This window comes from Neoarius graeffei, chromosome 26 (assembly GCF_027579695.1).
Source record: "Neoarius graeffei isolate fNeoGra1 chromosome 26, fNeoGra1.pri, whole genome shotgun sequence".
NCBI lineage: Eukaryota > Metazoa > Chordata > Actinopteri > Siluriformes > Ariidae > Neoarius > Neoarius graeffei.
The window spans coordinates 5,636,551-5,657,743 of record NC_083594.1 but is presented as its reverse complement, the minus strand read 5'-3'; the positions used below and the strand labels follow the sequence as shown (position 1 = coordinate 5,657,743).

At 41.1% G+C, this 21,193-nt stretch overlaps 1 protein-coding gene across 3 annotated transcripts in view; it reads left to right on the top strand.

Moving 5' to 3' along the window:
* cdk18 (cyclin dependent kinase 18) overlaps positions 1–21,193 on the top strand; it is a 206,007-nt gene that overhangs the window by 172,178 nt on the left and 12,636 nt on the right. The window lies entirely within an intron of this gene.

Genomic DNA, 21,193 nt, shown 5'->3' with positions numbered 1-21,193 from the left:
ACACTTAATATCTGCTTCTGCACCTTTTTTCAACTCCACAACTCCATATTCATGAAAAGTTGAGACGTCAAAGTTTTTATAAATAATGATTTCAATCTAAACACACTAATCAGAGTCGAGTGCAAAAGTTTACCTCCCCCATGCTTTCTGGAGTGAAGGGAAACTATACCTTTTCGCCACAACCTTCTCAGCCTCCAGGTTCATTTTAAAGGAGAACTGAAGGCAAATTTTTTATTATCAAAATTCTATTTATCTCATTTTATTAAATATCGGAATGCATTTTTGATCGCTATTTTGTCGCTGCTATAGCAAGTTATGAGTGTTTGAAATATGCTCTGTAATACTGTATATCAGTTCATATGTCAAAGCGATGGCCATAAACGAGATTCGTTGAGACCTGTGCGAGACATCGTAGGACAGAAGTAAAACGTGCGGCGGAAATCAAAGCGACCGACATCTGCCAACGTTGTCAAAAGATGCGGACGCTGTCTTTCGAATGCTGATGTAATCAAGCCGGAAGTTTTGTTGGTTTTGATAGCAATCAGGAAAGTTTGAAAAAAAAAAGTAGGCAGTAATCATCATTTAAACTCGTTTTTGTGCAATATTTCATTTGGAAAACTATGGAATCAATTTTGTGCCAAAATGTTCATACAATACTTTTGAAATATCAAACAAAAACAACAAATCAAAATACAAAAAAAGAAAAAAAAGTAAAATTTTTTAGACTGGCAAACAAATTATTCGTGTAATCGTGCAAAATATCAGTCTATTACTCTTCAGAAACCTTTTATTTTTGTTCCGCGTCTTTCTCAGTTTTGTTTGACGTAATTTATTTTGGTTGCGATTCCAGCTTTCTCGTTCGCGCTCCCTGACTTTTTGCTTGCAGTTTTGGCACAAACTTCACGTGTGGGTGGGCTGTCCAGGAATGCATTCCCATTGGCTAACTTGTGTTTGACTGACAGCTCCGCTCAGCCATTCCCTACTCGGATTCTGGCGGACTGTTTGACGAGTGACCGATCCATTGACGGTAAACAAGGATCGAGTGGACTTCAGTGGCGACTATGATATTGAATTTACACTTTGTTGAATTAATTCAATATCATAGTCGCCACTGAAGTCCACTCCATCCTTGTTTACCGTCAATGGATCGGTCACTCGTCAAACAGTCCGCCAGAATCCGAGTAGGGAATGGCTGAGCGTAGCTGTCAGTCAAACACAAGTTAGCCAATGGGAATGCATTCCTGGACAGCCCACCCACACGTGAAGTTTGTGCCAAAACTGCAAGCAAAAAGTCAGGGAGCGCAAACGAGAAAGCTGGAATCGCAACCAAAATAAATTACGTCAAACAAAACCGAGAAAGACGCGGAACAAAAATAAAAGGTTTCTGAAGAGTAACAGACTGATATTTTGCACGATTACACGAATAATTTGTTTGCCAGTCTAAAAAAATTGACTTTTTTTTTCTTTTTTTGTATTTTGATTTGTCGTTTTTGTTTGATATTTCAAAAGTATTGTATGAACATTTTGGCACAAAATTGATTCCATAGAAAACAGTTTTCAAAATGGCGGCACTGACACCTGGCTGACACGTCACGTTTCAAAGTCTCACACAAGTCTCGTGAAGATCGTGCGGATAAGCGACGCCTGCCGTGGACCAAACGAACTAAATTCAACACGGCTAAAAACCGAATAGGCCGATAAGTATAATATTTAATTGCACTTAGTTGCCAATACGAGTCACGATATAAGGTTACTAAAATCGAAAAAGTTATTGAATAACACGTTAATTAAGAAATAAAGCAAGTTTAAAAATGACTTCAGTTCTCCTTTAATAAGACAGTAAATATAACGACTCCAAGGATTCAAAGGCATTTATAGTGAAAGCACTTTTGAAATGTGTATACACACCGAACTTTTTCTTGATTCTAAGATTCCTGTTCTTGGCTGCAGGTGCAAGGACACCGCTAGAAATTTTGGGCCCTGTGAAAGAATATAAATACCCCCCCCCCCCCCCCCCCCCCCGCTTATGTTTCTGGTAACCCGACTTCTTCATGATGGTGTCGCTCTACTGATGGTTCACCATCAATTCTGCTTCTACTGTGCGCAGCTAACATTAATGCTGGATTAGAAAGCAACAAACCTAACATTTACCCTGTCCACACTAGGGATTTTGTACCGATACGAAACTACTTTCGTACCGCAACACCTGTCCACACTAGCAACTATACCGGTACTGTAGCGGTATAACTGTATCGGTACGAAACCCACAAATGTATGGGTTCCGTACCGGTACAGTATCGGTACTGTAGCGCTTCGCTGTAGTGTGGACAGATGAAGCGGCTCTGTATCGATACAAATATAATGCGCATTGCGCAAAGTCACACACCTCAATCGATGTCTTCGCTGAATAAAATAGTGAAGAACGGAGATTCGTTTGTTTCTTTCTCAACTGCCTCGCGCGTTTTATACGATTCGACTGAATAAATGACCACCAGAAATACAGACTGTACACTGACAACAAAAAGCACACACACGTTGTTTCATCGGTACGCAAGCCGAGAGAGGCCCTTCATATAATCCTTTTTTTTATTCACCTTGTTATCCCGAGATAACGACATAATTAATTCAGGATCTCGAGAAAACAACACAACTAATTCGAGATCTCGAGAAAACAAAACAATTATTTCATGATCTCGAGTAAACAGCTGAGAAATGGTTCATTCAGGTGCGCCAAGAGACTTGTGATATGCTGACTTTGGGGCTGTTTCTCATTCTGTATAGACGCAACTTTGGTCATTAGAATGTCTGGAATAATCGAGCACCTAATAAGGCAATATTTTGATCAGGGGTTGACACAGGGAGAGATCGCATTAAGTCTTTTAATAAGGGATCATTTCAAAATTAGTCCGCGGCACCTCCGCAGAAGACTGGCCCGGCTTCGTCTCTACCGACGGAGATACAGTGATCCAGCTGAGATCATGAAATAATTTTGTTTTCTCGAGATCTCGAAATAACAGATGCCATATATTCTCGGAAGGAAGTTACTCGGTAACCACGGAAACATTTCGCGCACGCGCATTTCAACTACCGTGAAAGAAAACCGCAAACATTTCTCGCTAGTGTGGACAGATGCACTAAACTGTACCGGTATACTTTATATCGATACAGTTATACCACTATCGTACCGGTATAAGTGTGAACACAGCAATGGTGTCACACTCTGGCTCCGCCTACGCAAGACTGTACCATATAATGAACAGGGAGAGGGGTGAAATATAAAGACTATTACTGTATCTAGTCTAATAATCTCATCTCATCTCATTATCTGTAGCCACTTTATCCTGTTCTACAGGGTCGCAGGCAAGCTGGAGCCTATCCCAGCTGACTACGGGCAAAAGGCGGGGTACACCCTGGACAAGTCGCCAGGTCATCACAGGGCTGACACATAGACACAGACAACCATTCACACTCACATTCACACCTACGCTCAATTTAGAGTCACCAGTTAACCTAACCTGCATGTCTTTGGACTGTGGGGGAAACCGGAGCACCCGGAGGAAACCCACGCGGACACGGGGAGAACATGCAAACTCCACACAGAAAGGCCCTCGCCGGCCACGGGGCTCGAACCCAGGACCTTCTTGCTGTGAGGTGACAGCGCTAACCACTACACCACCACGCCGCCTAGTCTAATAATTTTGTGGAAAATGGAAAACCAAGCCAGAAGGTTTGTATTTGCTCATTTTAAGAGAACCGTAGGTGCAAACGAAGTGAACTTCCTTGAAGACATTTCACTTCTCATTCAAAAGGCTTCTTCAGTTCTGTCTGACTAGTTTGGAGCTCCAGGTATTTATCCTCTAGTGGACCAAAAGCAACCCTGAGGAGAGTCGTTGAGGTCACATGGGTCGTTGACCCTTTCAGCCATCCTGTAGGTGTTAGGTATTGTCATTTTAAGAGAGAAAATTATTAAAAACATTTTTTATTAAATTAACTTGCACATGGTAATAATGTTAATATTGTCCTCTGAGGGCCCTCTGTCAATTCTGGGCCCTTAGTCCTAACTCCCCCGTTCAATGGCGCCCTGTGCAGGACTGGAACCCGATATGTTCTTCTGCTGTTGCTTTTCTGTTGCTGAGATGCTTTTCTGCTCACCTCGGTTGTAAAGAGTGATTATATGAGTTACTCTATCCTTCCTGGCAAAAAAGCTCGAATCAATCTGGCCATTTTCTGGTCTCTGACCTCTCTTATCAGCAAGGCGCTTGTTTCCACCCACAGGTCTGTCACCTACCCACTTACTCGATGTTTTTTGTTTTTCATGCCGTTCTGTGTCAACTCCTAGAGACTGCTGTTTGTGTGTGAAAACCCTAGGAGATCAGGAGCAGTTTCTGAAATACTCAAACCAGTCCATCTGGCACCAAGAAAGTCACAAAAATCATAATTTTTCCCATTCGGATGGCTGAACATTGTGAACATTAACTGAAGCACTTGATTTGTATCTGCATGACTGTGCTGCTGTCGAGGGATCGGCTGATTAAAGAACCGCATACAACCGCTGCAGGTGTTTATTAGGGTGTTTCTAATAAAGTGGCCGGTGAGTGTATACCATGTACAGTGCAAAAAAAAAGTGCTGTGAAGCAAACATGCCTTCGGAACTAAGGACTAATTAAATCTTCTACATAAAACCGAATTCTGATCAATAGTTGTTGTGCATCAGTCGTCTCAGGGACACTTCATACAGCGCTAAGAGGACATCAGCTACAACCCCGATTCCAAAAAAGTTGGGACAAAGTACAAATCGTAAATAAAAACGGAATGCAATAATTTACAAATCTCAAAAACTGATATTGTATTCACAATAGAACACAGACAACATATCAAATGTCGAAAGTGAGACATTTTGAAATTTCATGCAAAATATTGGCTCATTTGAAATTTCATGACAGCAACACATCTCAAAAAAGTTGGGACAGGGGCAATAAGAGGCTGGAAAAGTTAAAGGTACAAAAAAGGAACAGCTGGAGGACCAAATTGCAACTCATTAGGTCAATTGGCAATAGGTCATTAACATGACTGGGTATAAAAAGAGCATCTTGGAGTGGCAGCGGCTCTCAGAAGTAAAGATGGGAAGAGGATCACCAATCCCCCTAATTCTGCGCCGACAAATAGTGGAGCAATATCAGAAAGGAGTTCGACAGTGTAAAATTGCAAAGAGTTTGAACATATCATCATCTACAGTGCATAATATCATCAAAAGATTCAGAGAATCTGGAAGAATCTCTGTGAGTAAGGGTCAAGGCCGGAAAACCATACTGGGTGCCCGTGATCTTCAGGCCCTTAGACGGCACTGCATCACATACAGGCATGCTTCTGTATTGGAAATCACAAAATGGGCTCAGGAATATTTCCAGAGAACATTATCTGTGAACACAATTCACCGTGCCATCCACCGTTGCCAGCTAAAACTCTATAGTTCAAAGAAGAAGCCGTATCTAAACATGATCCAGAAGCGCAGACGTCTTCTCTGGGCCAAGGCTCATTTAAAATGGACTGTGGCAAAGTGGAAAACTGTTCTGTGGTCAGACGAATCAAAATTTGAAGTTCTTTATGGAAATCAGGGACGCCGTGTCATTCGGACTAAAGAGGAGAAGGACGACCCAAGTTGTTATCAGCGCTCAGTTCAGAAGCCTGCATCTCTGATGGTATGGGGTTGCATTAGTGCGTGTGGCATGGGCAGCTTACACATCTGGAAAGACACCATCAATGCTGAAAGGTATATCCAGGTTCTAGAGCAACATATGCTCCCATCCAGACGACATCTCTTTCAGGGAAGACCTTGCATTTTCCAACATGACAATGCCAAACCACATACTGCATCAATTACAGCATCATGGCTGCGTAGAAGAAGGGTCCGGGTACTGAACTGGCCAGCCTGCAGTCCAGATCTTTCACCCATAGAAAACATTTGGCGCATCATAAAACGGAAGCTACGACAAAAAAGACCTAAGACAGTTGAGCAACTAGAATCCTACATTAGACAAGAATGGGTTAACATTCCTATCCCTAAACTTGAGCAACTTGTCTCCTCAGTCCCCAGACGTTTACAGACTGTTGTAAAGAGAAAAGGGGATGTCTCACAGTGGGAAACATGGCCTTGTCCCAACTTTTTTGAGATGTGTTGTTGTCATGAAATTTAAAATCACCTAATTTTTCTCTTTAAATGATACATTTTCTCAGTTTAAACATTTGATATGTCATCTATGTTCTATTCTGAATAAAATATGGAATTTTGAAACTTCCACATCATTGCATTCCATTTTTATTTACAATTTGTACTTTGTCCCAACTTTTTTGGACTCGGGGTTGTACTAAGATTTACTAACATCTTGGAAGAACTTGCAACGATTCTTCTGCAGACTTTCTAAAGACACTTTGAAAGAAAAAAGTAAAACATACATCCATTTGGTTACTCTGTCTGTGTGTGTGTGTGTGTGTGTGTGTGTGTGTGTGTGTGTGTGTGTGTGTTTAATAATGTTGCACCTTCTGATAAAGAAGGATCGTTTTATGAAACTGAACTCATTCACATTCAGGATAATTAAACTCCTTTATCTCATCCTAAGGATCTTCTTAAAGGCATTTTTTTTTAATTGGTATTAAATAAAGTCTTTCATTTTATTCCGAAATGCTACGGATGAAGTACACAGGTGCTTAAAATTGACCTTGGACGGGTCCAGCTGTTCAACTTTTCCATTGAAAATTCCTTTTAATCCGTAACGAAGCTGCAGAGTCGGAGCGATTTCCTCAGATGAATGCAGAGGCTAATTAGGAGTCGTAGCAATAGACATCCATCTCCAAATACCTCCTGAGAGATAATGTGGATAGCGAGAGTTAACAACGATTTTAGACACACACACACACACGCACGCGTGCGCCCGCGCACAGTCTGAAATCCATCCCGTGCTGACTGATGTTAATACGCTACTGCATATGGTACGAGCAATTAGCTAGCAGGTGAAGCTCCAGAGTAAATCCTTCATCTTTGTGTTTGCTGAGACAAATGAAACACGTCTACGCGTATGATTTATTCCTAAACAGACATGTATAATTGAGTGCAAAAGTTTGCGCACCCTCGCTTTAAAATGATGAAATTCACCTCGGTGTCTAATGCGAGTTCGAGTCGTAAAGATGTTCGTTCATTACTGACACCACAAGCACAGCGCTGTTGGATTCCGGATTCAGAAGATTCAATGTCGATTAATTTCCTATAAACAGCAGTCCTGACAGCTTCAAATCACAGGTTTATGTCCATATGCTCGTTGGAATACGTTATCGATTCTATAGTACATGGGATTGTACGGCCTGCGCTCCATATGACGTAAGACGAGTTAATGGTTATTCCACGAAATCGAGTCGTACATGAGCTATAGACCCTTTTCAGTCACGTGACCTTCGTAAACGCGACCGCCATTTTGGACATGTAGTGGACTTCGGCTCGAATCGGTTTGAATGCGAGGAAGGCGACAAACATAAAAGAAAAAGGAGCGAGATGCAGAAAACTGTATTTACTAGTTTACTATAATTATGATCTGGCAGCTATTTACACCGGATCCAGTGTAAATAGCTGCCGGAGCCAACGTCCGAGGTTCCAGAGCGCACTCCGGCCAGCCGCGAGCTAGCACGCTCCGGAACCTCGGACGTTGGCTCCTGCAGCTATTTACACTGGATCCGGTGTAAATAGCTGCCAGATCATAATTACAGTAAACTAGAATGGAATGTTAACAGCAATGTAATGCCTTTTCTGGCTAATTTTATTCGTCTTACCTCCAACAAAGTGGTCACTACACAAGCGTTGGTATGCCGCTATCCATCTTCTCCGTCGGTCAGCATCTACCTGGATCTGATAAAATGATAACCCTTGCCTTGTTTGTTGATGGTTACTACATCCAGGTGCACAACAATATAGTGGCATGATGGAAGTCTTGCTGAAAATAAATACTTTCTTTGCTGCCGTTCCTCAATGTTGGCTGCGGTAAACTACTGGTAGTACATGTCCAAAATGGCGGCCGCGTTTGTCGTGACGTCACGTGAAAAGGGTCCATAAGCCGTGTACGACGAGATTATTCTGTCCACAGTCACTGGGTTTTGAGAAACAGAGCATTTTTATTTTTTTGGAAATTTGATAAATGAAAACTTTATACAAAACGTCCGACAAAATCATTCCCGCTTAGAATGTAAACAAACGGGCGAAATGACGGGAGCAATTTGTGAACAAGGCAGTAATAATAATTCTTGAAAATAAAAAAAGATACGTTCTTACCATCAAATACTTTTATTCCATATTTTGTTGCTTTTTTGTATTTTTTGGTGTTTTGTTTTCGAGTTCTTATTTCGTCCTCGGTTGGTTCAGCAACACGCTCCGCCATTTTGTTTTTCTCTACTCACGGTATATGAGCTGATAGCCTAGTAGTAGTAGTAGAGTAGCCAATCAGAGCACGCAATTGCTCATATCCAGTGAATGCAGATAGAATAATAATAAATATAAATATAATATATTGCTGCTGTTTAAGAAAGAAATGTTCATGTGAACTTTTATGGAACACGTCTCCAGGAAAGGGTATGGAACAGCTGATTTTTACACTTTGTGGTATTTTGAGTAGCTTCAAGAAAGAGAAAAAGTCAAGTTGGTGAGTAAAAGACTGCTTATGGGCGCTATAATTTACCTCAAGGATGTTTCATAACATTAATACACTAGAAGATTATACACACAGGACACTTTTTCAATGGAATAAAAACATATGTTCTATTCCCTTTTCGCGGGTTTCATTCATTTGGTTTGCAATATTGTTAGCATATCGCTTATCCTACGTGTCTTACGTCACTCTACCCAATGGAGAATGAGCGTTAAATATGGTTTCGATATTGCACGGTTGTCAAAACAGCATGACGTCATATGCTGGAGCTGATGCGAATATTCAATGAGAGAGTTTTCTGCTGCGCTGAAATGCACAAAAGCATTTCTTTGTTCGCCGGGAAAGAGAAAAATGCATTGAATACCTGAAAGGCTCCCAAAACTTTGTTAGATATTCTTCACACGTATTTACAAGCAGTGGCAAAGTGCTACTATTAGAGCTGGGACTTGAGCTCAGCCAAACTTTAGCCAGACACCAAAAAAGCAACAGGGCAAAGGATTTTGTAAGGGATTAGCGTCAGGCTGCCAGGTCACTCCGTTGCGTGTAGCTGTCGATGTTGATTTTAAAAGTAAGTCAGTAAATTACACAGGGAAATGAATACTTAAGTCTGAGTGAAAAATACTGTAGCGAGCGTGCAGCGTGGAAGAAGAGTCTGGAGACAGAAATCTTAGTTTCCCGGTCGTAAGCCTGTAGCTCTCGATAGATAGCACTGGCTTGACCGCTTTATTAGCATTTGCTAACACTACTGATGAACGCTACACCGGCTGGAAGGTGACTTCACTGCTGCGCTGATGGCGCCGACTCGCGGTTAAGCTCCCGTTGGCCTTCGAGAAGGCTGATATGAAAAGAGTGCATAATAATAATAATAATATTGGCTGGCTTCTTTTCGTGGTATATCAGATATAACTCGTTTTTGACTCGATCAATATCATACTAGCTGAATGGAATATATCTAATATACCATGAAAAAAAGCCAACCAGTATTATTTAACCCTTTGATGCAAAACATATGCACACCCCTTCTAATGCACAGCATGGGTCAAAAATGACCCGCATTCGTTTTCCAGGTTATTTCATGCTGACTGAGTTTTTCTTTGCTCTATCTTTTGAAATCAATTTATTTTATGATTGAATATTCCAAGTATTCTTTAAATATCTTGTTTTTAATTACCACAAATCTCATCTCATCTCATCTCATTATCTGTAGCCGCTTTATCCTGTTCTACAGGGTCGCAGGCAAGCTGGAGCCTATCCCAGCTGACTACGGGCGAAAGGCGGGGTACACCCTGGACAAGTCGCCAGGTCATCACAGGGCTGACACATAGACACAGACAACCATTCACACTCACATTCACACCTACGGTCAATTTAGAGTCACCAGTTAACCTAACCTGCATGTCTTTGGACTGTGGGGGAAACCGGAGCACCCGGAGGAAACCCACGCGGACACGGGGAGAACATGCAAACTCCGCACAGAAAGGCCCTCGCCGGCCACGGGGCTCGAACCCGGACCTTCTTGCTGTGAGGCGACAGCGCTAACCACTACACCACCGTGCCGCCACCACAAATCATTAATTTAATTTTTTCTTTCCTACTTTATGAACAAAAATACTTTTTATATTACTACACATGGGTCATCCAAGTGTGATTTAAAATTAAATGTCTTAATACTATAATAATAATTTGTTTCAAGTAATTACTTTAGCAGTGAATGGGGCCAGTTATTTATTTATTAACTATGTCGTTAGCTAAGCCAGCTACAATAAAATTAGCTAACTAAAGTAGAATATGTCGACAGCTCGGTAGCTAATAGTAATTACTGTAACTTTCTGACAAGTAATCTACTCACTCTCAAGGTAACCGAAACATAATCAATTTTTTTCTAAGGTAATGTTCAAACAATTGAAAAACATTCCTTGCATGTATGAGATGGGCAAAGGGCGCTGTGCTGAGCTGTGAAATGTCTGACACAAGCACAATTCACAGTTCCCACCAAATGCTGGAGTAAATGCATGCGGGTCGGTTCTGACCCATGTGTGTAAACTTGATGTAGAATTACAAAAGCTGTGCTTGTTCATAACTTAAGAAAGGAAAGATAAAAATGATGATTTGTGCGAAACAAAAACAAGATATTTACTGCATATTTGGAAAAGTAAATGACAAAATGAATTTATTTCAAAAGTAGATCATAGAAACACTCAGCCGTACATGAAATAACCTGGAAAATGAACGCAGGTCGTTTTTGACCCATGTTGTGCATTAGAAGGGTAGTGATACAAAAAGGGTTTTTATTCAAAAAGTAAGAAAGGAAAAAATAAAATAAGGATGTATGATGATCACAAACAAGTTAATTGAGGAATACTTTGAATACTGAATGATGGAATTAATTTATTGCAAAGATATAGAAGATAAAAACTCAGCCGAGTCACTTTTGACCCATGTTTTGCATCAAAGGGTTAAATCTAACACTAAATGTATAAAAAGTACAATTGGTGTAAGAGGAATAAAACGCTTCAGGACATGCTTTTATTGGAAAATAATCAACATCTGGATGGTACCTGTAACACTGCTTCATCACACCATGATTACCGTCATTGCTTATTTCTCTGTTATAGTGTTTTATTCCTAATATACTGTACACATGGATGTTTATTCTACATGCCTCCACTTCCTGGATTCTTCAGAATCTCTATTTTTTTTGTCTTTAGCCGTCCATTCACTATGTTCTCCGTAAACACGTTGATATGTTTTTATCCCCGTCTCCAGCGCTACGGCTTTCTGAAAGGTCAGTATTTTCCACTGTAGATCCTGATGGCTGTTTTTCCGGATTTCCACTGACTCTTAACTGCTTTCAAGCTAACTGACAGCCTGAGTCTGTTTCAGCTTCATGTCTTAACTGAGACTTAAAGAGTAAACACGACATGCCGCCTGTTTTAGTCATCAGACACTTTAATGAGCCTCGTCTGAATAAAGTAACTCGCAAAAGTTGACAGGGTGCCAACTTTCAGTTGCAAAACACCATTAAATGAAATTTTACTTTCCTCAAAAAGGTAAACAGATGCAGCTTTCTCGCTCATCTGCAGATTTATCCACTTGAAGAAAACATTAACACTTTAGTTGTAGCTCTCAAACGAGCTAACGTCTTGACTGAACTGAAAAACGGACTGGAGTGTCGCTGAAGTGTAGAGTGGATCTGTGGACAGGAAGGACGGACGAATCAGAGCCAAAAATCTGCAAACCGCTAAGTGTTGAAAACGTGACACACTTTCAAGTGACGCTGGGGTGCCATGTGTCACCGGGCCCATTTCGTGGACGAAATGCATTTCGTCCATCACAGAATGCATTTCGTCCATCACGAAATGCATTTCGTCCATCACGAAATGCATTTCGTCCATCACGAAATGCATTTCGTCCACAGAATGCAGTATGGTAGATCACGAAATGAATTTCGTCAATCACAGAATGCATTTCGTCGGACGAAATGCATTTTGTCCATCATGAAATGAATTTCGTCAATCACAGTCCCACGAAATGCATTTCGTCCGACGAAATGCATTTTGTGATGATGAAATGCATTCCGTGATGGACGAAATGCATTTCGTGATGGACGAAATGCATTCTGTGATGGACGAAATTAGCCTGGGCCCGCCCATCCTAAGCGTGACGCAACACGAGGGCCTGTTGCGAGCTTAGTCTGGCCAGGCAAGCTATCTACAGCTCTTCCAAGCTCCCGAAAAATCGGGAACCAATCAACTTTGAGCATCTCCAACGGCCCTGGGTAGAGGCGTGTTCAAGGCACTGACGTAGTAGAACTGCGACCGGAAGCCATAGATTGTTTACAGAATCTATGCCGGAAGCGCTTCATTCACGAATGCTGTATTGAAAGCATTCAACGGGAAGTTCTCATTGAAAACGGAGCAAAGAGCAGCCCTGGAGGTATTTATTGAAAGGAAGGACGTTTTCGCCTTGCTCCCGACCGGCTTCAGTAAGAGTTTAATAATAGGATGTCTATGGTTTAATCTACCAGTTAGCCCTGTCGTGTCGCATACGTCAGAGGAAAGAGTGATGTGATTGGTTTAAGCTTCGCCACAGCCTTTTCTGGCTTCAACCAGTAGCAAACTGAGGCATTTCAGGGAGGCGGGTCAACCACAGGCTCTGGGAAACGGTTGGGCTTAATATCTTGGCCAGACCAAATGCTCGTAGAGCTTTGCAGTCGCGTTAGCCAGACTAGGACGAAATGGTCCCGGTGATACATGGCACCCCATATGGTATTAGTTACTGTGTAACGTCACACAGCAATCTTTTGTCGATGTTAACCTTGTGCATATGATTTGCATATGATGAATATTAATTTACTGTACATTAATACTGTGTGTCAATAAAACAAACTAGCTATATGATCGCGATGTGAAAGTTGAAAGTGTTAGCGTTATATTGTGGGTGGTAGAAATGGGCAACTGGACTTGCTTGAAGATTCTTGAAAACGTTTCACCTCTCGTCCAAAAGGCTTCCTCAGTTCTGTCTGACTGAGGCCCTGTCCACACGGCAGCGGATTCAGGTGACTCCGATACAATTGCTTATCGTTTCGGCCTGGCGTCCACACGGCACCGGCGTTTTGGGTGCCCAAAACGCAATCTTTTTGAGAACGGGTTCCAGAGTGGAAAGATCTGGCAACGTTGCCGTTGTGAAGTCGTCTGGATGAGTAGAACGGATTTGTTTACGATGACGTCACAACCACATGACTGTGAGTGCTTCACGCCGGGTAGAAGTGTAACGAATGACACCAGGAAAAAGCCTTACAGAGCACTAGTGAGAGTGAAACACGAGCTTGGATATTATTATTATTATTATTATTATTATGTTCAGTGTTAGTTCACAGTAGTAATGCAAGAAGCAGAATAGTGACAGTAATAGTGAAGCAAAAACATGCAATTGTACAAACACTGCAGCTCTACAGCAAAATATTCATTTATGAAATGGTCTGATTCTTAACACCAGTAGTGCCAATGATCTCATTGCGATGCGATGCGAGTTGTCAACAAATCCTATAACTTGGTTCATGAAACGTGCTTACAAAATATTTTCACTGTGAATATTTATTGTGTAATGGTGCAAAGTGAGAGAGAGAGAGAGAGAGACTCTGCCCTTAGGGCAGAGTCAATCCCGCCAGCAAAAATAGGGAAAAAAAGGAGCGATCTCACCTCTTCAGATGTTGATTTAAGTCCGACAATACATTCCTCAAAAAGGGCGTAGAAGAGCAAATTAATCCATCAACGTGTAGCATTCAGTTTATTCCGGACCATTAAAGACGCCGCCTTCCGCGTAGAATCATCCTCATATCATACGTCATCCTCGCCGCCATATTGGATAGGTCAAAGCGGAGAATAAAGATTAGCTGCGTTTAACTGTACCAACAGGTTTACCGTCCAAACGAGATCACATGGGATTACCTTTCACAGGTGAGAAACAACAAATTAATCCATCAACGTGCATCATTCAATTTATTCCGGACCATTAAAGACGCCGCCTTCCGCGTAGAATCATACGTTATCCTCGCCGCCATTTTGGATAGGTCAAAGCGGAGAATAAAGATTAGCTGCATTTAACTGTACCAACAGGTTTGCCGTCCAAACGAGATCACATGGGATTACCTTTCACAGGTGAGACTGGAAAAATACTTTTCATTGTATTTGGTCATTATAATGTAATTTTACAAACAGATTTTCCTGACTTTGTGGCTAATATGAAGTCTCGCACATAATAGTTTATGCGCATGCGTCCTTACTTCTTCTATTGTTCTGGTGTCTCCGAAGGGACCGTCTTACAGCGCCCCTAGAGGTGTGGCATGTGTATTGCATCGTTTTCAGCAAGCGTTGCGTTGCCATATGGACCTGATATTTTACTGATTGTTGCCCATGTGGACACGATATATTTTTAAATATCATCTCGTTGCCGTTGTCGTGTGGATGTAGCCGTATAGGGAGTATCAGGTATTTATCCTCTCCTGGCTCAGAATCAGAATTCTGATGACCAGCTCATCTAAGGTGTCATGTTGGTGTGGGTCACTGGAGGCTGGGTGTGAATGGCGAGTCATTAGGGTGATCAAAGGATTGCCCGTTAGGGTGATCAATGGCAATCTGACTCTCTCTGTCCTCCTGTGAGTCCCCGAAAACAGCTGGGTCCTGGCATACACCCAGCCGTCTGGGAAGAGTGTCCAAGACCACCTTGTAGATGGTTGACAAATGATGTCTTAGACCCCCACCTCTGTTCAGTGATGGTCGTTCTTTGTGCTTGATGCAGCTATAGAACAAAATTCTCAATTAAATAAACCAGGAACACCTTTGGTAAAGGGTTAGCTTTTATTATACTCCGTATAAGAAGGAAGAAACCTTTGTCACATGCACACTTCAAGCACAGTGAAACTTATCCTCTGCATTTAACCCATCTGAAACAGTGCACACACCCAGAGCAGTGGGCAGCCACACTAGAGCACCCGGGGAGCAGTCAGGGGTTCGGTACCTCGCTCAAGGGCACCTCAGCCCAAGGCCGCCCCATGTTAACCTAACTGCATGTCTTTGGACTGTGGGGGAAACCGGAGCACCCAGAAGAAACCCACACAGACACGGGGAGAACATGCAAACTCCACACAGAAAGGCCCTCGCCGCCCGCTGGGTTCGAACCCGGAACCTTCTTGCTGTGAGGCGACCGTGCTAACCACTACACCACCATACTGCCCATATATACACACTATTGTATATACACTAATAAAACATTTTGAGCCAAATCGAAGAAAGTTAGCTAGCTTGCTGCTTGTCGAAACGAAGTTCAGCTAGCATTACTTGACTTTATAGCTGAGCTTACAGTCATCATCTTTAATTATTTCTTCCCCACTTACTGTATACTGACAGTTAGAGGGAACTACGGCACGGTGGTGTAGTGGGTAGTGCTGTTACCTTATAGCAAGAAGGTTCTGGGTTTGAATCTCCCCATGTCTGTGTGGGTTTCCTCCAGGTGCTCTGGTTTCCCCCACAGTTCAAAGTCATGCTGGTTAGGTAAAATGCCCAGTCACTGGGGTTGTACAAGCCAGTGTATACTTAGTGCCAGTCCCTAGATCGGGGAGGGCTGCGTCAGGAAGGGCATCCGGTGTAAAAACCTACGCCAAATCAAATATGCGGATCATAAATTGGGAAGAATGATCCAGTGTGGGGACCCCTAATGGGAGCAGACAAAAAATAAGAAGTTACTGTCTACTTACAGTCCTGTTTCCTCTTTCTCTCCTCTAGGTGTTTTAAAGTGTACGACAATTCAAAATAAAAAAAAAGTCCCACATACTAGTGAAAGGGATCTCATTTAGGGAGGTTCCTCGTGCAGCTAATGGAGGTTTTAGGGAGTTCTGCATTTTAAGATTTGATATCTTCATGGATTTGTGTCAGCTTTAAGGCGGCACATGTCAAAACTCACAGCGGCAAGCAATCGGCATCCTCGAACCCGTCCTGTAGCTGAGTCTCAGCTCAGAAACAAAACTTTTCAGGCCTGTTAAAAACATTTTTCAAGGAAAATAACTGCATCAGTAAGAGAGGAAATATTAAATGTGATTTTTTTTTTTAAGGACAGCAATTCAGGATGTTATTAGCTTTGAAATAAATAAATAAATAAATAAATAAATAAATAATTTTAACATCATAATCAAACCCCCATCTGATATTTTATTAATTTAAATATATTTTAATAAATATGTTCATATTAAATACAATAAAAAACAAATTAATGAATAAAAATAAAATTACAAAGATTTATCTGAAATTAATTTCATTGTCCAAATGGGCACAATAATATTCTGACTGTTTATTGCAGCTTTTCATTCCAGATGTTTACAATTATGATTATTTCCAGGCTGACATTTTTTCCCCAGCTACTGTGGTTTTAATTTAAAGCCATTTCATTAAAGTGATGCGAAAAACAGGTTAATAATTTAATATTAAACAATAAAAGTATTATGATGGTGATGAGAAACACTTTGGGATCCAGGGAGCCTGCAGTCACCTGTGGAGTCAGAGGAGGGCCGTAAAAAAAAGAATAAATAAAAATTTTAATTCAAGAATAAAAAATAAATAAATAAATAAATACATAAATAAAAGAATAGCGAAAAAAATGTTTTGAACGCTCACAAATTTTCAAACATTTTAAATAAATAAATAAATAAATACTGAACAATAAAAAATAAAACAATATGGGGAAAATGTTTTGAATGCTCATACATTTTCAAACTTTTTCTTAAAATGAATGAATAAATAAATAAATAAATAAATAAATACTAAACAATTAAAAAATTAATAAAAATAAAACATAAAAGAATAGGGAGGAAAAGTTTTGAATGCTCATAATGTTTCAAACTTTTTTAAACAAACAAATATAAATAAATAAATATAGTAATTAATTCTTTTTAAAACTTGCTTAGTGATTAAGAAAAATAAAAGAATAGGGAAAAAATATTTTGAATACTCATACCTTTTCAAATTTTTTAAATAAATAAATACTAAACAATTAAAAAGATAAATGAATAATAAAAGAATAGGTGGGAAAAGTTTTGAATGCTCATACCTTTTCAAACTTTTTTCAACAGATAAATAAATAGTAATTAATAATTACTAAACAATTGAAAAAGAAATAAAAATAAAAGCATAAAACAATATGGGAAAAGTTTTAAATGCTCATACCTTTTTAATTTTTTAAAATAAATAAATACATAAATACATAAACAGTTAAAAAATAAATGAAACTAAAAAAAAAAAAAAGAATGCCGGAAAAGTTTTGAATGCTCATACCTTTTCAAACTTTTTAAAGAAATAAATAAATAGTATTTAATAATTACTAAACAATTTAAAAATAAATAAAAGTAAAAGGATAGGGGTGAAATGTTTGGAATGCTCATACCTTTTCAAAAATGTTTAAATAAATAAATAAGAAACAATTTAAAAAATAAATGCAAATAAAAAATAAATGAATAGGGGGAAGTTTTGAATGCTCATACCTTTTCAAAAATTTTTAAATAAATAAATTGTAATTCATAATTACTAAACAATTAAAAATAAATAAAAATACAAGCATACAGTAATAGTGGGAAATATTTTAAATGCTAATACCTTTTCAAACTCATCTCGTCTCATTATCTGTAGCCGCTTTATCCTGTTCTACAGGGTCGCAGGCGAGCTGGAGCCTATCCCAGCTGACTACGGGCGAAAGGCGGGGTACACCCTGGACAAGTCGCCAGGTCATCACAGGGCTGACACATAGACACAGACAACCATTCACACTCACATTCACACCTACGCTCAATTTAGAGTCACCAGTTAACCTAACCTGCATGCCTTTGGACTGTGGGGGAAACCGGAGCACCCGGAGGAAACCCACGCGGACACGGGGAGAACATGCAAACTCCGCACAGAAAGGCCCTCGCCGGCCACGGGGCTCGAACCCAGACCTTCTTGCTGTGAGGCGACAGCGCTAACCACTACACCACCGTGCCGCCACCTTTTCAAACTTTTTAAATAAATAAAATAAATACTAAGCAGCTAAAAAATAAATAGAAATTAAATAAATAAAAATCAAAGACTTATGGGGGAAAGTTTTGAATGCTCCTACCTTTTCAAACGTTTTTAAATAAATAAATACATACATACATACTTGTGGTGTCGTGTCGCCAGTGCGTTTGACGATTATTCAAATTTGAGATAAACATGAACATGCTATCAGTGTGTCTTGAAAAGTGAAACACACCGACACACTGCTGCAGCCCAGTGGTGATAAACTGATTATTTTGGAGCGAACGTTGGGAACCTGGGAAGGCAACACCGTCTCGTTCCCACAGCTCCTCCATCACATTCCATCAATTACACACTTTATTCACCGCCTGAAGGCTCGCAGCCCACTGCGCCAATTAAAAGAGACGCGTCATGCAATGCTGAGGCGTATTTTGATTCTGAGTGTGTGAATTTAGTGGAGAGAGAGAGAGAGAGAGAGAGACCGCTGCGAGTGATGCCGTTTAAACAGCGTTGCAGTGTGTTGCTTGATTCCGACAGACTGAAGGAGTGCGTGTTGTTTATCTCAGCAAATGATCAAAGCGAGCAAGTTTTTAAAGACCTTCAGCAAGCAGGAAGTTATAATCAGCAACAGCGAGAAAAGAACAGAAAAGAAAGATTCTGCGTATATTACGAGGTCGTGGGCTCCTCAGGCCTCAGCGCTGTTTCAGAGCCGCTGTTAGTCACAAAAAGTGAGCAGGAGAATCCATTATTTACATTCTTTGCTAATTTCTGTTTTGTGCTTTGAGCCAATTTAAGGCTAAGTGTGCGCTCGCGTGTTAATGAAGCTCACGGAGATGAAAAGCGACTTCCTGCTTAATGCGTTTCCTTAAAATGATGAACAGCGCAGTTCTTTTAAACAGGTTTCAGCGTGCGAGGCGTTTTATTAAAAAATTGTCATTTAAATACCTCACACGTGGTGAAGTATTCATTCCGTCCGTGTGCCAAGTGAAGACAAATTCACTGGTTCCCTGATGTAAGTAAATAAATAAACAAACAAACAAACAAACATTGATAGAGACACATTAGTAACAAAATAAAAACAGAAAGATGTTTTACAAACTAAAACAGAACAGTATTTCTATATTCTTCCTCATTTGCGTCAGGAACGAAGCAGGCGTTTCTTCCTAAAGTGTTCACAGACACATTCATTTGCGTCCTCTTCAGTGGACAGTGAGACTCGGTTGTCCACAAAGTAATGGCACCCTGTAATGAAGGAGAATACAAACTAATGGAAAAGTGCAACAGATGTACGAAAAGAAAACAATAAAAAAAAATCAGTGATGATAATAATGATGACGTAATATGAATAGGAATACTGTCTACAAGTGTGTGTGTGTGTGTGTGTGTGTGTGTGTGTGTGTGTGTGTGTGTGTGTGTGTGTGTGATGAGTCAGGGTTTCTTTCTGCAGTCTGTTGTGTTTAAAGCTCAGGACAGTGACGGAGGGATGATGCTGTGAAAAGGTCACGCGGGATTTATTCACACAAAATGGCGGCTCATGTGGTGAAAACTGGATTTATACATCTGTTACATTTTACTTTCACTGATATGAAAATGCAGGCGGCACAATGGGGTCTGGGCCCATCACCTCCTCCTTCTCCTCTCACCTCCTCCTCCCTTTTCTTTCTTACTTCCTCCTCCAACTCCTCTCACCTCCTCCCGCTTCTTTCTCACTTCCTCCTCCTCCTCTTCTCATCTCCTCCTCTGTCTCGACTCTCAACTCCTCCTTCTCCTCTAACCTCCTCCTCCAGCTGCTCTCACCTCCTCCTCCCTTTTCTTTCTTACCTCTTCCTCCAAATCCTCTCACCTCCTCCCACGTCTTTCTCACTTCCTCCTCCTCCTCCTCTGTCTCATCTCTCATCTCCTTTCACCTTCTCCTCCCCCTTCATTCTCACTTCCTCCTCTTCTCATCTCCTTCTCTGTCTCGACTCTCAACTCCTCCTTCTCCTCTAACCTCCTCCTCCTTTTTTCTCACTTCCTCCTCCTCTCATCTCCTCCTCTGTCTCATCTCTCATCTCCTCCATCTCCTCTCACTTTCTCCTCCCTCTTCTTTCTCACGTCCTCCTCCTCCTCTCATCTCCTCCTCTGTCTCATCTCTCATTTCCTCCATCTCCTCTCACCTCCTTCTCCCTCTTCTTTCTCATTTCCTCCTCCCCATCCTTCTCTCTTGCCTCGTCCCTCTTCTCTCTCACCTCCCCCTCCCTATTCTTTCTCTCCTCCTTCTCCTCTCATCTCCTCCTCTATCTCTCCTCTCTCACCGCCTCATCCCTCTCCACACACCTCTTCCTTTCTTCTCCTCTCCTTTCCTTTCCGTTTATCTGTTCTCCTCTCCTCGCTTCTCTCATTTTCTCTCCTCTCCTCTTTTCACCACATGTAGCGAGAGAGAAAGGTGACCTGTCATGGTGATAAAGGACTGTGCACGTGCCGCCGAGCGCGCGATCTGTTACCGGAGACGGCATCCTTAATGAGTCCGAACCTCGCACCTGTTTCTCATCAAACCCCGCCGAGCGTTGGCGCAGCAGACGATTGCTCTAACGCGAGCCAATTTTATACCTCGTGAAACATGACAGCTGTGTGACGGCTGCTTCATTTTCCATTGCATTCATTTGCATGGCGGAGGGATTGATAGGGTCGACGTGCTTAGGCTAACTCTACCGTCCGGCCGGTAATGAAGAGCGGCACGAGGAGGAAGATCTGACACCCAGGAGCTCATTAACACACAAACACACATCTGTGGAAAAAAAGTGTGTTAAACCCAGGCTCAGAAACAAACAAACAAAAAAGCTATAGGTTTCCTCGTTGCTGGAATGGGACTTCGTTTGTCCCTTGAGTGTGTTTTTCAGAAAATAGTGCACCATTAAGCACGCTCCGGTTTCTCTGTTAGCTCTAAAACAAAAGCTCCTTTTTTCACTCACAATGTGTGAAGTT